This window comes from Syngnathus floridae, chromosome 3, assembly GCF_059516105.1.
Source record: "Syngnathus floridae isolate MCC-2025c chromosome 3, RoL_Sflo_1.0, whole genome shotgun sequence".
Lineage (NCBI taxonomy): Eukaryota > Metazoa > Chordata > Actinopteri > Syngnathiformes > Syngnathidae > Syngnathus > Syngnathus floridae.
Window position 1 is genome coordinate 19,455,495 of NC_142415.1, and position 16,883 is coordinate 19,472,377.

The following is a 16,883-nucleotide window of genomic DNA, read 5'->3' on the forward strand; positions in this document are numbered from 1 at the left end:
TTGTATGCGCTGTCAACACTTTTAGAAAAGTTGGTGGTGTTCCAATACTTTTGCCCACATTTTTTACTTCCTGTCGGTGTCGCGTCCATCTTTTATTTTGTGTCCCAACACTTTTGTCGGCATTTTTCACTTCCTGTCGGTATTGTGTTTGTCTTTTCTTATGTCCAAATAGCTTCTGCGTGTATTTTTGTCCAATGCCAACATTTTGCTTGACTTTTGATCACATCCGACTTTCGACTTTTAAGTGTCCAAACTCAAAGCAGGCGTGGGTGTGTGCGTGCACTATTTTTAGCGCTTACGCAGTGACAGCGTGGAATCGGGGACGAGTCGGCCTTGCACCGGGCCGTGACACAGACGTATGTTAAAGCTAATTAGATCATGATAATAGCTTTAGGACCCCAGTGATCAATGCCCCGCATCTTTTCTTTGCGCATCAACCTTGGTTAAACACACGCACAATCACTATTTTATAAGCGTACACTTTCTCATTAAATGTATTTTTTTCTGTTAAATATAAAAAAAAAAAACAGGGTCACTACTGTAAAGGCCGACCAGGTAGCACCGGGCGGTCTACCGAACGAAATGTCCGAAATATTTTAATTAAGGCGACTTATTTCTCGTTAGCCGAGCATTTGGAGCTTTGTTAGCTGCATTGATGTGACACCTAATTATAGCGTGTGAAATATGGCTTACTTAAATCCAGATTTTTGCTGCTTTCATGAAAAAAAAAAACATGTTTTTATCTGCCGCTATGAAAGACTTTTTCCGTGTGTTATTAAAAGTGAGGCTTGCCCTCACGCATACGAGTATGTAGGTCACATGGCAGCGCGGTGCGACGATTGGACGTGGGCTTAGCTTGCTGTTTGTCGACTATTAAGCCATTGTGCCGACTCAGCGCTCCTTTTTTCACACAGCTGTGCCACTGAAAGGAGTAGGGGGGGGCGGAATATCACCTCTCACACATACACACACATAGGGAAAACACTCACAGACCATTTCACACGTCTCTGTATGTCAACCTGTTTGCATAAACGTCCACGTTTCCTGGATAGCGACGCCTGCTGCGATCCGGACGTGAACTCCCTGACCTGCTGCTGCTGCTACGGCGGCGGCCTCGGGAGTCTTCAGCCCCTTTCGCCGAGATTGCGAAAGGGGCTGAACACTCGGCGCGGGCCGGTTACTATTTCTACGGTGTGGCGCCGTGTTAAAAAGTCCCGCTGAATGTGATGACAAAGTAGAACTAGACAATTCCCACCCCATGGATGGATGGATGGATGGATGGATGGATGGATGGATGGATGGATGGATGGATGGATGGATGGATGGATGGATGGATGGATGGATGGATGGATGGATGGATGGAAACGGGGTGAGGTTAGACCAAAGAGACGTACTTAAAGTTACTTCCATGGACGACTTTTGTCATCATTTATCTATTTCAACTTAACGTTGTCTTAAGTAGTTGTGTTTTTCCAAGTAGCAAATATTCTACATGCTGTTTGAAAATAAAATTGATTGTATTTAATGGGAGAAAAGGGCTGTTTTTAACGACCCCAAATATTTCCCCAAAACACATTTTAGGGCTGAAATTTTAATTTCCAACCTTTACGCTTATCAGACCGTTCGAATTTGTTTTTGTGTGACTTGCCAAAAGAAGCGCACGTCACTCCGGCCGGCATGGCCGTGTCGCTGCGCAAAAGCACGCCCAAGATGACAAAATCCTCCTTCGCATCAGCCAATAAAGCCCCCCCCTTCAGTGTACCCCCTGCTAGGCCTCGCCAAGCGTGCCAGGAGGGCGCACCTGCTTGCATGGCGAGGGTGGCCAAGAGCCGCCAGCTTAAAAATAGGAAAAAAGAGAGGGGGAGAGATGCACGTGCGCAAACGTATTGAAGCGTTAGCACAGCGCCGCGCGTGCGCGTGCGTGCACCCAACCCTTACCCCCGAGTACCAAATGAGCCCAGATGGTGATTGATTTTTCAAGTGTTGACATCCCTGCTTGAGAAACACGCATGCACACGCGTGCACACACGCGCACACGCCTCTTTGTGTCGAACAAGTGAGGCACGCAAAAACCATACCTTCGTCATCATCATCATCGTCTGACTGCCAACAGCCGCCATTGATTGACTAAACAGTAAATACACACTCGGTTGCTGTTTTCTACAAAATCACTTTTTCTCATATTGGTTAAAACCGACAGTATGACCTGATAGCAGTACACAAATCCCTCTTTGGTCCCATCGTGTGTTTTGAATTGGGTTTTTAAGAAGGCCTTGAAAAACTGTCCTCGCGGCGACGAGCCGACACTCCAGTTGAGTAAAGCTCAATGGGGCGGGCGCCCATGAATGAAAGGCCGACAAACGAAGACGAAAGACAAGCCCCCCCCTCCCCTCCCCCTCTCTTGCGCTCCTCCTGGAGGGCACGTTTAAGCGTTAAGGCATTCGGCCATTACGTGGCATTAACCTCATTACAAAACACAGCAGATCAAATTGATTTACAGCTGCCATTTTGTCGCGAGGCTCTCGATCGATGCGTCGACTCTGCTCACTTTCCCGCCCGCCCGCCCGCCCGCCGGCCCGCTCGGCCGCCCCCAGCTTCTCCTTGCGTCTCCCGCTCATCCTTAACGGCTTTTTAATTTTGCCGTCGCCACGCCAAAGTCCCCTGAAGGGATCGCACGCTAACGCACGCTAAGTTCGTCTCGGCTTCAGAAGGAATAACGGAGAGAGGAAGGAGGATGTGTCAAGTGTTAGGGTGTCAAAGTAGGGTTTCAAGTTAGGAAAGAGGACTCAAGTAAGTAGGGTTTCCAGGTTTTCCCAAATCGGCTTTCAAGTCAGAGTGGGAAACCAGCAGCAAAATCCTGATTGGCCCTGACAAATCGATTGACAAAACGCCTAAAGGAGTGACATCATCATCATCCGGGATCAGGTGACACGCCCGCCCCTCCCCAAGCCAAGCCAAGCCCCCGGCCTCCGCCGCACTTTTGACACGTCAATAAAATATGAAGACTTTGTGATTCACATCCTCGGCGGCGACCTCGCACCAACACGCCCAGACGCTGGCTGGCCGCTGGCTGGCCGCTGGCTGGACACTGGTTCAACGCTGGCTCGCCGCCTCCGCACCGTCTCACTGAAAGTGAGGCGAGTCAGGCTTGGGATTTGAATGCCAGATCTGGTCTTGAGCCATGGAGTCGGGTTTCAAAGTCAGGGATGGACTTAAAGCACCAAAACTAATCATCTGAGATGGAGTAAGTCCTCCTGGGCAGCGGTTGGCGCTATACTGCTGTACTTGACGACTCATCTGCATCGCAAACTTTTGTTTATGTCGTCAAGAATGAAGTCAAACGACTTCCAAACCAGGCTTGGCTTTTGGAGTCACTTTGTCAAGTCTTTGAAATGAGCGTTCAAAGCGTGGCTCGTGAAAAATTCTTATCAAACAAACTATTTGGTGTTGCGAGGTGGTGGCGCTCTGCACATAAATGCGAGTTGCTCATCTACAACTCGGTGAGAATTTTCCAAAATGACCAGACACGCACACGCACGCACACACACCTGTGTTACATAAGTGTCTGGACCAGCTTTGAGGCGAGCGCACAGTCAGACAGACAGACAGACGTACAAATGGACGGACGGTACCAGCGGCGCGAGCTAACCAGCTAACGAGATTAGGCGGGAATTAGCCGGCGATAGGGTTGAACCTCCAATGGCGAACGCCTTCTTACTTCATGACAACAGTGCATACGAGCAAATTCTTTTGTCAAGACAATAAAAATTTGTTTTAAGGTGTTATCTGCTTACACACAGACCTTTTTTTTCCCCTATTGTCTGAACAAAAGAATTTGCTTATATAATCACGAAGACATGATGAATCTCATCGAAATAACATTGCATATGCATTGAATATTTATTTTGCAATAGCCGGAATCTACGTGGCAACCGTATTCGTTTTGCTTTATTGATCTGAATCGACTTGCTTCATTTTTGCGGTAGCTTTACTTTTATTTATTTACTCTAGTTGTACTGTGTTACTTTGCTTTTGTAGTGCTACTACTCTCGCTACTTTGTCTTCTTCTCCTGAGCTGACCTCGTCGAAAGCCTTGAGTCACCTCTCGGAAAGAAGACGGCTGGGGGTCACGAGGAGGGCGACGGGGATAAAAGGAGGGAACGTCCCGGTCACGTGACTCGACTTACCCTGATTAAGCTGGGGTCGACGTCAGCTCCTCTCCCACTCGCCGCCGAGTCCTACGACAGACAAACGAGAGATGATGAGAAACAGAAAAACAGGCAGCAGCGGCGTTTTTTTTTTTTTTTTTTATCGCCGCCGGCACCATTCTGGTCACATGACCCGAGGCGGATGGATGTTTTACACCTTGCGTCTCACGGCCATTAAACAACATTTCGACACCCCCACCCCTTCTTTTTTTTCTACAACTCGCAGCCTCGTTTCATTAGAATTTGCTCGTCAGGCCGCTGACTCAGATAAAAATGTTTGGAAAAAACATTCACCTGACTCGCGTACGAATCTTTTGGAAGCTGCTGACAGAGCGACTGCAAAAACACATGCACACAGCTTATCAAAAGCTAGCAGCTAGCAAGAAGCTAATGTGGCAGTCTTGACTCTTTGGTGGACGCTGCCGCCGTCTTTTCTTTGCAAATCTCATTTCCATGGGAAAATAGTACTTGACTGGTGCTGACATCACCAATGGTGAGTTGAGCATAGCTTGCCGATTTCTTCAACAGTGCTCTCATTCGCCCCTGCCTTCTTTATGCCTCATTTTCCTCGCACGCACACACTCGCTGGGAGAAGTCAAAAGGAAATTGATGCCCATGTTTTGTCGGACCACCTGTTCATCCTGGATACAAGACTGGCAGCCCACTAAGGGTTAACACACTTTGTGGGAGGAAGCCAGAATTGTGTGTGTGTGCGCGTGTGTGTACGTGCTCTCGTCTGAAGCGTGCCCCGGGAGTGGCAGACTGGCACAGGCTGAAAGGTTTGGGTGGCTGGCGGGGCACAACCTGCTGCTTGACCGCCCCCTCCCTCCCTCCCTCACCTATTCCATGCACTTTTCTTACTGCATTCATTTCATATCCTCAAATCAGCACTTGAGACAAATCTCGTAGGATCAAAATCGTTCACGATTAGGACAGAAATCGAAAATAATTATTCTTATTTTGTTTGCACACTCTGCCATTACTTTTGGTGTCTTTGAGGGCCTAAAGTATTTCGATAATGCCACAATCTTGAAGGTGAAGTTCTTCATTTTGATTGTGTGGACCAAGAACTCAGATAGCACCTACATCTCATCGACAACAAAAATATATTATTGACAATATTGACACAGTGACAAATGTCCACCAAAAGTGTTGTCCAATTACTTTTGGTGGACCTGGGAAGCCACCAAAAGTAATTGTTTCCAAAGTGTCGGATGAGTTTGTCGAAGCAAAGCGCTCGCACGCCGGGACTCTCTTATCTGCTTGGATGGCGTCCACATACTTCATGCTAACTTCCTAATCTGGAGCCTGAGGGGGGCAACTTGGGCGGGGCCTGGCCCGGCGGGTGGACCGTTGTGGGCCAGGTGACCTTTGTGTGTCATTGTGCCGCCTCACACCTCGCCCAGGGCGAGCGGGAAGGAGCTTAGCGCCTTACACCTGCCACCGGGCGGGGAGCTGGATTGGATTTGAGGCCGGTGCCAAAGCGGAAGGCAGACTTTGGGATGTCCACACCGCAAGATGATCTTATTTTCTTTGGATATGATGTGCCCTCTTCTGCATCCATTGCAACCTGGTCATCCTGGAAGGGGGAACCTCCCATCTGTGGTCTCTTCTCAAGGTTTCAAGTTTAAGAATAATTGTCAATTTTTGTACACGTGAAGCCCTTTGAGACTTGTCTGTGATTTAGGGCTATACATATAAACTTGACTCGATAAATCGAGGGCAGAATCTGACAGTGACGGCATCCCGTATGGCAATTTCAAAGTTGGCCTCGACCAGACACAAGGTGAAATTTGGACACAAGTTCAAATATTGATACGGTTCCACTTGAGGTAGATGCAAAGGCAGAAGCAAAAGGTAAAATCCCTAACTAAAAAAGAAAACATAAATTACCTTTAAAAGACAAATCTGGAAGTCGGTGAAAATCCAAGAGTGAGCGTATCAGTAGCTGGTACGATGCATTGATAGGATATCATGTAAGATGTATCGTGATATCAACGGGGTCAGATCGATCAAGTCCACCCTGTTAAAATTGACAGCGATCGATACCGACGGGAGCTCTCGAGACGAGCTGGAAGCGGCTAAAAAGGCAGAGAGAGAGCGCTTTGGCCGTCCGCTCAGGCCCCGGAAAGCAGATCAATCAAGCGCACCTGAAAAGGGGGTGCGCCTGATTGAGTCGAGGTGGCGGGAAGGGAAGCGTCTCTCTCACCCGGGGCTAGTTGTCAGCCAAGGATCTTCCGTCTTGTCTCGCCGCCACCTCGCTGCAGGCCAACGCGTCGCCGCCGCCATTGTGACGGATGCTCGAGTGTCTCCCGCGCGGGGCGGCGGGGGGGCCGGCGTACCGGCGACACTCGTCATATTTCAAACGGGAGGTCTGAGCGAGAAATGAAGATTGATGCGCAAAAGCCCACGCCCGTCCCGTCCATATATTATCATTTGGGCTTCCGTACCCTTCCGCGTGCGGCGTGGCACGTGCGGCGGTGGCTGACGTGGGCGCCGTTATTAGAGCCATGTGATCTAATTGCATTTGATGTGCAAATAAACAGGGAATGAGTCCATCTCCTGGCGCGGCAGACAGACGTGATGGACGAGCGCATTAGCGGCGGGGACAACATTAGATTTGCTCAAAATTATTGATCTTTTGTTTGCCAGCCAAGTCGGCCATAAATAACGGCCACGCGGGAGATGTGACTCATTATCGCCGTGCCAAAAGCCCGACAGACCCCCATCAACCCCCCACCCCCCGTTTCTCCACGCACCTCCGCCTCGCTTCCTGTCATCGCTACAAACCAATTTAATGCGCACCGGAAAGCGCAAATGTGTAACGTAGACAGTCCCGATATCGATGAGGTCGATATTGGTCGATACAAGCGTAACGGGAGGACAAAGCCTTCTTGCTTGCTTACGTTGCTTAAGGTAGTTTAACGCCGAGTTGAAGCTGGGATCCGTTTTTTTTTTTTTTAACGTTACAGTGGCATTATATTATATCACCCAAATTGAGCAAGAAATCACATAAATCGATCGATCGATGGTAAAAGGCAGCACATAATGATACTTTGTTGATTCCAACTTGAGCAGAAATGGACACGATATGCGGGCGATGCAAATATTGATAATATTAATAGTGATGAGCTGGAAGTCTTGAGGTGCGCTTGATTGGATTTGAGACGGAAACGACAGACACAGCTCCGTCAATCGAACTCCCCCCCCCCCCCCACCCCCAGCCCCTCCCTTAGCTTCCTTTCATCTCCATCACGACAAACCAATTTAATCTGTTTTTAATCCTTTCCTCTTCTACGCGCTGTCACTATCTGATTTCTTTAAAATTTTAATCTTGCGCTGATAACCCTCTTTTATTACACACACACACAAACATGTCTGGCTCACGTTTAGTGTTTTATTCCTCTTTACCTTCTTAGCGTGGAGGGTGTGTGTGTGTGTGTGTGTGCGTGCGTAGGGGGGAATCCTTTTATCACACAATGGGTAATTTATATCCATTACCCGCGTTTTCAATCCTTTTCAGCGCGCCTGTCACTGCCTTTGGCACGCGCGTGATTAATGTGATCTAATAATAGTGCGCCATTATATTTCCTTTAGTAAAACATGTGGCAACATCCTATTCGCCGCAGTCAAATTCATTGGCCCCTTCAAATACTTCATTCGCCTTTCAGACAAGATGGCTGTCGGGGACCCCGACACGCATGCGCATATACACACGTACACACACACACGTAAATATGCGTACATGCATATATGTTTGCTAGTTTACCGCTAATTGTAACGCATGACGGAAAGAGCAGGCGATACAGTCAAAGCAGAAAATGTCTTTGCCCTCTCCTGCCTGGTGAGGAAACGCATTTAATCGACTCCCTAAAACTCGTGCGCCTCACTTGTTGAACACAGTAACAGAGCGCCGACCACCGTGGTGGGGCTTGACAGCTTTTTTGATTTTCTTCTTTTATTTAACAAAATGTTGTTTCATCTTTTGTTTCCATCCACTGTTTTTCCATCAAATTTTGTTCCAGCTCAAAACAAAAAAGCAAATATTATGAATGTTAGGGTTGACAAAACTCGATGAAAACAGGAGGGGCCCTAAAACGGAACCCTGTGGAATACCATGTGGCAAAGACGGACTCTGTGTGTGTCAGACATTTTTTACTGCAAACACAACAATTGGATTAAATCTTAACATTGGAATAAGAACAACAAACAGTCGAATGTCTAAAATGTGCCGGCCATGCGTATAAATATGTGCATCTATAATGAGCTCCTGATTTGCATATTTAAAGAGCACTCAAGCTCGTGAATAACGACACGGAGGAGCCGGCCTTCTCCGACCTCGCCGGGAACTCCTCCGCCGAGTCTAATCTACTCCCGAGCAGCTGTATGGCGGGGTTCCCGTCCACCACCGCCGGCGGCGGCGGGATTCCGAGCGCGTGGGATGGCCCGCTGTCTCCCCGCCCGCCGCTCCCTCTCATCGGCGTGTCGCTTTTTAAAGACACGTATCAGAGAGGCGGCGTTCCGTGTCAAAAGGTACAAAACGAAAAGATCACAGCCGAGCGGGATGAATCCTTAAAGGACGTCTCCTGCGATGGGCTGGCTGGCTTGCTGGCTGGCGGGGCTTTCAAAGCCTCCGCAGCTGCGTGCCGGCGTTCCTAATCTGGCGGCCTGTCAGTTACTCGTGTTCCCCGGGAAATGTGAGTGTGGTGGTGCTGGGGGAATGGTCACCCCCCCCCAAAAAAAACACACACACAAGGAGTGAGTGAGTGGAAGATTCAAAGCGTGAATATTAAGCGGGAGATAAGGAGCACTGAGGCTTTTGTGAGGACGAGTGATTCATGTGCTCTCCACGCGCACTCTGACCTCCACGCGTTATCGGCCAACGATGATAGCGACGGTGCCCCCACCCCCCCCAGCCCAGCCCAGCCCGCACCTGCTGCACAGGCAGAATTATTACAGCAGGTCAAAAGTGGAGTGTTATCGAAGCGTGATTGACGGATGTGAAATGATGGAAATTAAAGATCAAGTTCATTTTTAATTTAGCATTTCAAGTCGTTTTGATGGAATTTTAATGATCTTTTTGCAAGATGGTCAAATTACAATTTGTCCGGGAAGCCATTTTTGGAGGTTCTTTTTTTCTTGATAGTACTCTGACCTCAAGATGTTGTGTAAAAAGGATTATCTTAATATTCCAAAGTGGTGGAGGGGTTAAAAACACACAAGATGTCCCAAAACAAGTCCTAATCCCGCAGAGCGGCCCTGGCCGCGTGTGCCCGTGCTTGTATCCGACATGTGTAACATCCCAAGCGAGGCTCTTCCCTGGCACGGACCAGATTGCGGGGGCCGGTCAGGGCCTGTCAGAACCGTTCGAGCCCCCATGAGGAGTCACAGCCTCCATTTAGCTTCCTGATCCCGTGCAAACGAGCCCCCCCCCCCCATCCTCTCGTGTTAGCTGCGTCTGGCAAAGGTTCAATTTCCATCCGTGTCTTTTATATTCCCGCCGGCTGCTGCCCTAACGACGCTCCAGCTTCTCCCTGCCTCCCTCCCTCCCGTCGTCCCACGTGAGAGACTATTGATCCGCCTCGCTTAGCCGCTGCTGTTTTGGTTAGCAACAAAGTGGGATCAGAAGGATTGTCTTTGATTTCCTCGTGCGGGTTAGGGCTGGGTTTAAGAATTACTTGCATGTACTCCACAAAATTGACTTTCATTCTTTTAAAAGACCGTTTATGTGCCTCTGTACTTCTGTTTTGCCGAGATCCAAAGGGCTCAGTGTTTGGTTTCGTTCCATGTCAGGGTGTAACGTTTGGTTTGGGTCACGGTTGGTAAGGCTTCAGGGAGCATTTTGGCTTAGGGTAGAATTTTGAGGACTGTGAGGGGCTTAACCGTTGTGACTCACGTGAGCGAACTAGATGGTACTGGCTCCGAGTTGGTTAGAGTTACGGACTGGATTAGAACTGAACTTAAGAAAATGAACAAGGGCGGTGACGACTTTTATTATCCACCATATGTGTTTTTTTTGGTGGGTTGATTCAAAGCCGAGCTACTGACACCGATGCGGCAAGCCTTCCATTCCCAGCCGAGTCTTTTGAGTCCGCTGCCGTCTTCTCGCCCTCACGACATCCCCACCTCCGTTTCGCCCCGCATCATTCCCTTGCCCTTCCTTCCTCCCTCCCTTCTCCGTTGAACAACACAACACAGCGGAGTCGTTAGGACCCTCTCTTCATTACTTGAAAAAAGCAATCATTAGACACCAGAGTATATACGTAATTAGAAAATCACTTCCTTTGCAATGGCGGCTAAGTAGTTTACATACTGTAATTACAGGGACAAAATCAATTTTTAATCATTTCACTGATTGGGCTCATCAGCTCAGTAGGAACATTGTATCCTGCTTGTTGTGCCGCAGCTACCGCCGCAACATCTGGGCTAAAACAATTAGCCTTTTGTGGCGCACGCCGCCTCCCGTCCCCGCTTTGCACTCGTCTCCGCGTGCCGTTTGGCCGCTACTTTGCAAACCTGGACCTTCCGTGTCAAAATGATGTCATCAGCGCTGAACAAAGAATATTTATGGAAGAAAATGTCATTTGACCAGATTTGCTGGGTACCGAATGTGTGAAGGGGTCCAGATTGCTTCAAGCGCGTTTTGCTCGTCAAATTTGGCAACCGATCGGGGAAAGCTTGTTCCTCAGTGGTCAGGTGGTCGTCTCCCTAGCCAGAAGTCGTAGGTTGGATCCCCGGCCGCCTAACCCTAACCCCCCTCAGCCCTAAATTATCCTGCCCTTGACTTGGACACTGTGATGGCGATGAATCAATACACTAAAATAAGAAGCACAGAACCAAGAAACAAAACAACATATTGCTCTTTTTAACACCTCACGTTGTTTTTTTATCCCGCTCGGCGGTTTTTTTCCCCGTCTTGATTTTTTTCAACCAACCATTGGAGCGAGGCCCCGCGGAGATGTCACCTTGCTTACCGTGTGTGCTAACACTTAACACGCTAACGCACACCGACAGACTGAGGAGAAAAATAGCCACTTCGATGTTCAGGATTCTTTTAAAAGAATTGGAAGGCAACAATAATCGAATCCTACTACTACCGATAATATTAACAATAAAATATAAAAAAAAGCACATTAACAACATTATTGGATTTTTCTTTCAATTTAAAATGATGTGTGAAAGAACATCAACAATTATAATAATAAAGACAATAGTAATAAGGAATGTTCATTAAATGTTTTGGACTCAGAAATAAATGCAAGAAACTAATATTTTTCTATTCAAAACATTAAATATCTTACATGACATGTTAGTCAAATGGTCACATTCATCATCACTTAAACTTTCTCCACGGAATGTATATTTTCCTTTTTATATTGTATTTTCTTTTTAATTCTACTATGTGATACAAGTGTAAACGATTTTAGGATGTGTATGTGTTTAGCGTGTGTGCGTGTGCGCACACGCACGGGCGCCATCGTCAGCTAATCAAACGCTTTGTATTCGTGTGTGAAGGCAGCCGATCGATGGGCATTAGCTTCAACTCTCTCACTCACTTTGAAACTCAGGAAATCACATTTCAAGAGGGGGAAGCGAGGGTCCGGAGGGCCGTGGGGGGGCTTGAAGAAATCGGTTAATGCATTGATCACCGGGCCTGTATGCAAATCACATTTTTTGCCGATCGATGGCGTTCATTAACGGCTTCATTTTAGCCCCCCCCCTGCATCCGCTATCCCGTTAGCCGCCGCTAACCTCACAGATGATGCGCGTCGCCATGGCGCCGAGCACGAACGTAAATTCCTCGAATTCAATTTGACCCTGAGCCAGACAGCAGTTAAAGATCAGCGGCAAACGTCCCCCACGCGCTACATTTATGACTACACGCTTTATTGCAAATATATATCCATATTTCTATATATTCATACTGCATATGTACGCACAGTACACGCATCTCCACAAGATCAGGGGATGTTCGAGAATAATTGTCACTTTTTTTGTACATGTGAAGCCCTTTGAGACTTGCCTGTGATTTAGGGCTATATAAATAAACTTGTCACACAGTTAGAATATGCGCTAACCGTTGCTAGCTAACAGGCTAAATTTCTGCTGCTTATTTGTGCGAGCTAACTACTCATCATTCATCAATATCTGCTCACTCTAGCATGTGCGTGCTTTTTTCACTTCAACTCAACGCAACTCAAGCTACTGATGTCAGCTAACGCGAGAAAGCAATCCTGCTTTCTAATTAGTATGTAGATGTGTTTGTGCCAACTTGCGCTGCGATTGATGTAAGCTAGCTGGATTAGCGTTTGCGATTCAATAAAAAAATGTGTTTTGTGAGGAGATATTGTGTTTACTATATACTCAGTTGCTAAGACCTGTCGCCACTGATGTCAGCTCAGTATCAAAATAATCGTCGGCGACTTGCCATCCAGATGAGCTAATGTCCAGTGCTAACGATTCTAGCAGTGGTGCATTCACATTTCCCATCTAATCTTTGAGTAGATTCCGTTAACCTTTCACTCACTTGCCGCTAATCAGCGGCGGTTTGCTAACCGGCGAGACTCGGTGAACAATATCCATTTATTGAAATAATTATTGGTCCCAAAATGCTCTTTAGTGCTTTCGCTTTGAAGCGAGCGAGTGTTTTGGATGCTTGGCGTTGGGGGCTTTGGAGGTTTGGAGAAAAAAGAAGGGGGGCGGGCGGGCGAGGGGAATCGAGGAGACTGGGGGGGCCGTGGATTGGCGGGTGGGATTTGCTCATTTGGAGAGCTTTGGCAATTATACAATTAGTCAAGAATGTAGGCCAGCGGACCCTGGATAACAAGTTCCCTCGCTCGCTTTCTAGTTAGCTTCTCTAAACAGGAAGTCAATTCATTTACAGCAAAAGTGGCACACACAGCCCCGCCCCTCCGCCCTCTGCCCCGTCCCAGGGTGCCTCATCCTCTGGCTACATACACGGTGGCGCTAATAGATGCCGTGACAAGTTACTTGGGTCTTCTCTCCCAGCGTAGCTCAAAAGTCTTATTAGGAACCCCGAGTCTCTTCCTCCTTTGTTTTGCTAGCATGGATTGTTTGACGATGAAGGCTAAACTGTTTTGTAATTAGGACGTTTCCTGTGCTCGGCCATGGTGGATGCATGCAGCAGGCACGTTACCTACTAATCACCCCGGCCGGTTAGCTGGCTGCACAATTAGCCTGCTAAAGAAAAACATTTGAGCTAGCTACATACGCTCTTGGAATAAAACACACCTGATAGCATGCTAGGAACCGACAGTCTTCCATGAATCAAACGAGCTAACAACATATTACAACACGTGATAAAATAAAATGTCAAGAAATTAACCGGATTTATAAAGTTTAATTAAAGTGATACCTTAGCGTCTCGTGTGCCTTTAAGGCATGTGGCCTACATGAGTCGTTTGTGTTAGCGGCTGCTACATACTCCCTGTGCTAGCGTCTGATGCGCGCATATTCTTTTTTTCAACTCTTAAGTCCAAATAGCACTATATTTTTCAAAAGAACTGTTTCTTTAACCAAATTCACGTTGCATTTTTTGGACATCTGCTTTGCTTGCTTGGTAAGAGCAAAAACTGTTACAGTTAGCTACCAAAGGTGCCCGCTGGCTAAACAAAAGATGATGCGATGCTACGTGGCTACAGCAGGAAGCATCCGAGTGTCATCTGTCGCCACGTTGTTCTGCCGTAATCTGCGTGTGCTGATTAGGACCACATGCACAAAAGCTCTTAAATAATTATCCTGCCATGTAAAAAAAAAAATGCTAATAATTATCATCATTAACTTCCGCCAAGTGACACTCGTCCCGCAAATGAAGGCTGTCAGATGAAGACGTGAAGAGACTTCCGCCGGGGTGCCAATCACGTCTTATTTATACCCGCCGAGCAGCTGAACCGCTAAACTGCTAACTGAGCCAGGAGATGCTAAGGAGGACGTGAACCAAGAAAATGAACGAGCCTCAAGAAGACGGTGTCATTTTCAGGAACGTTCAAATGAACTGGTCGCCGATTGAGGTTCACAACAGTGACCATATTTGGAGAGTCGACTGAACGTGGGCGGGGCCTGTTACAATTCACAACATTTTGAATTTTTTTGCATAAACTGTTTTTCACTACCTCCTAACTTGGACTTAAAAATAAATACTATTGATTGTTTCTGTTTTGTGATTGTTGTGATTATATTTGAATAAACCTGTTTGAACCCTTTGTATGTTTCAAGCGTGATTGTCAGCTTTGGCGTGGAGAAGGATCCGTTGAGAGGTTCCCAGAGAAAAAAAAAAGGTTTGCATTGATTTGGAATTCAGCGCAGATCAATTTTCACCAACCGCCTTGAACCCACTGCTCAAGCCCCGAGTACACCCACCACCACCACCACCACCTTTCTTTCTCTACAATCATGTAAATTATATTTATGCTTATAGCGTGACCTACCACGTTCCATCATGAACATATGGAATGACTCCGAATAAAATGAATCAAAAACAGGCTCAACATATTAACCTCAACAATAACAATGGTAACCAAAATGTTGTCAAATGAAAAAAAAAGCTTCATGTCCTAATACCAAATTTAAACTACATTTATCATTTTCATAAGCCCGCTTGCAAAGTTACATCCCAAATGTCAAACATTTTGTTCTGTCAAAGAGGCAATAAAAGCACAATAATCTCACAATGCGCTCGCTCGCTCACTCACTCACTCACTCACTCACTCACTCACTCACTCACTCAAACAATGTGAACATTTGTGGAATTCCTGCAGAGACGTGAAATGTCATTGTTTGAAAATTGCGAGCGGTTGCAGTGGAAAAAAAATACAAAATATCATCCCGGCCATTTCATGCGTTCCGATTTATCAGCAGCTTATCAGGTCAAACGCAAAATGGATCAAATCGGTGTGTGTGTGTGATGACGGGCATTTCGAATCGTACCTGTTGATGGACACCGATCGCTAGCTCGTTAGCTCTCGTCGCGGGGCAGGAAGAAGATGGAGGGCCAACACCGGCTGCAAGACAAAGTACATTGACAGTCAAGTCATTTGAAGCTTGACAGCAACAATGAGGGAGCCAATGCTGACACGACAGCAATTAGTGACGGTCGCTATGCTAACTTATAGTAAGGACAGGAGAAAGCATGTGGGTTGGTCAAAACACAATTTTAAATAGATTTGCAAAACTATCTCCACTGATCATTACGATTGAAATGAGAGCTGATCAAATACTAACATGCTAACAGTTCCATGTATGCAATCAGTGCTAACGTATGGATGGCAAAATAGCAAGTCAAATATTTGACATTTATTTCCCTTTCTAAAATTGCACACTTCATGAGGATGGAGTGTGTGTGTTGCTTTAAAAGAACTATTTTGACTAATGACGGTCCTGACGGAAAACATTTGCAAAACAGAGCCGCTAACTCCCGATAGCATTTTCTGTACGCGTGTGTGTGTGTGTGTGTGTGTGTGGTGTCTCAGGTTACAGTAGCATATGCTCTCAGTACTCAGGAAGCACACACACAACGCCTTTGGTGAACAAGGTAGTCGGAGGCCCCTGGGAGCCAATTTAGATTGTGACTTAAGGCATCATGATAGCTTTGTACGTGTAGATGCGGGTGGCCCTCACGCAGACCCCCCCCCCCACCACATCTGTGGGCCCCCTCCCCACAAGGAAGTCGTTAGCAGGACGACTTTTAAGAGATAGCGCTTGACTGACAGCCGATCTTTGCGTCAAGTGGAAAAACAACAACAAGACGACGAGGCACATTCGAACAAACGCGCCGCGAAACATCGTGCGTGCGAATCGACAACCGAGAGCGGATCCTTTTTCTCTTGGCTAGCGCGCCGTCCGGTTAATGTCCAAACCGGGCTTATTTTCGAGTTGCGTCGCACATCTGCCGCCTCTCGGGCCTCCTCTTTTGGACGGCGCCGTCGGTCGGCCGGTCGGAGTGTGACGGGAGGGGGGGGGAAGCTATTTGGAGGCCTTGTCACTTGTGATTAGGAGGCCGGCGTTCATGTTTGTGAGGAGCCTGAGTGCAGATGGCAGAGTGGAAGAAATGGATCACTAATTTTAACAATGATTAATGAACAGAGATGGAAAATGAATTACATCCCGGCGCACACATGCACGCTGAAAAATCCGCTGCCAGACACACAACCCTGCTCTGGATTATACACTCGCTACGTGTGAGTGTGTGTTCTGTTTTTTGATGTGCTCATTTCGCCCCGGCATCTTTTGTGGAATCAACAACACTCGACTGCTCGCGCCTTATGACTTAACTGTTTTAAATTCGTCTGCTTTCCAACTCTGCGTGTGGTGAACGTGTACACGCATGCACACACTGTACATATAGCCAAAATTGCCTTATTTTTCTCTCTTTTTTTTTTTTTTTTTTTACTAAACATGCATATGAAAACGTCATGTCCACAGCCCCTTCTGTGTGAGAACCCTTCACACTGAACGGTGACATGGGAAAATCATGTGTGTGTGTGTGTGAGTGTGTGTTAATGTATATTTTAATGGGCTCCGAGAGAAGCTTTTCCACGCCGCTAAGTGCCAACCACAACGGAGGCCAACGACTCATTCATCTGTTCACCCAACTGCTTTCCACGCACACGCCAACACACACACCTCCTCCGCATCCCGACGCACACACAATATGTT

At 47.1% G+C, this 16,883-nt stretch overlaps 1 protein-coding gene across 4 annotated transcripts in view; it reads right to left on the reverse strand.

The window, feature by feature from the left end:
* The window catches only part of znf536 (zinc finger protein 536), a 136,777-nt gene that overhangs the window by 83,863 nt on the left and 36,031 nt on the right, over nucleotides 1-16,883 (reverse strand). For all 4 annotated transcript variants that reach the window (XM_088371468.1, XM_088371466.1, XM_088371470.1 and 1 more), the window contains exons 2-3: nucleotides 15,156-15,229; nucleotides 4,188-4,238 (exon numbers count right to left, since the gene is read on the reverse strand). The gene's annotated coding sequence lies outside the window, so the exon portion shown is untranslated. The remainder of the gene's footprint in view (nucleotides 1-4,187; nucleotides 4,239-15,155; nucleotides 15,230-16,883) is intronic.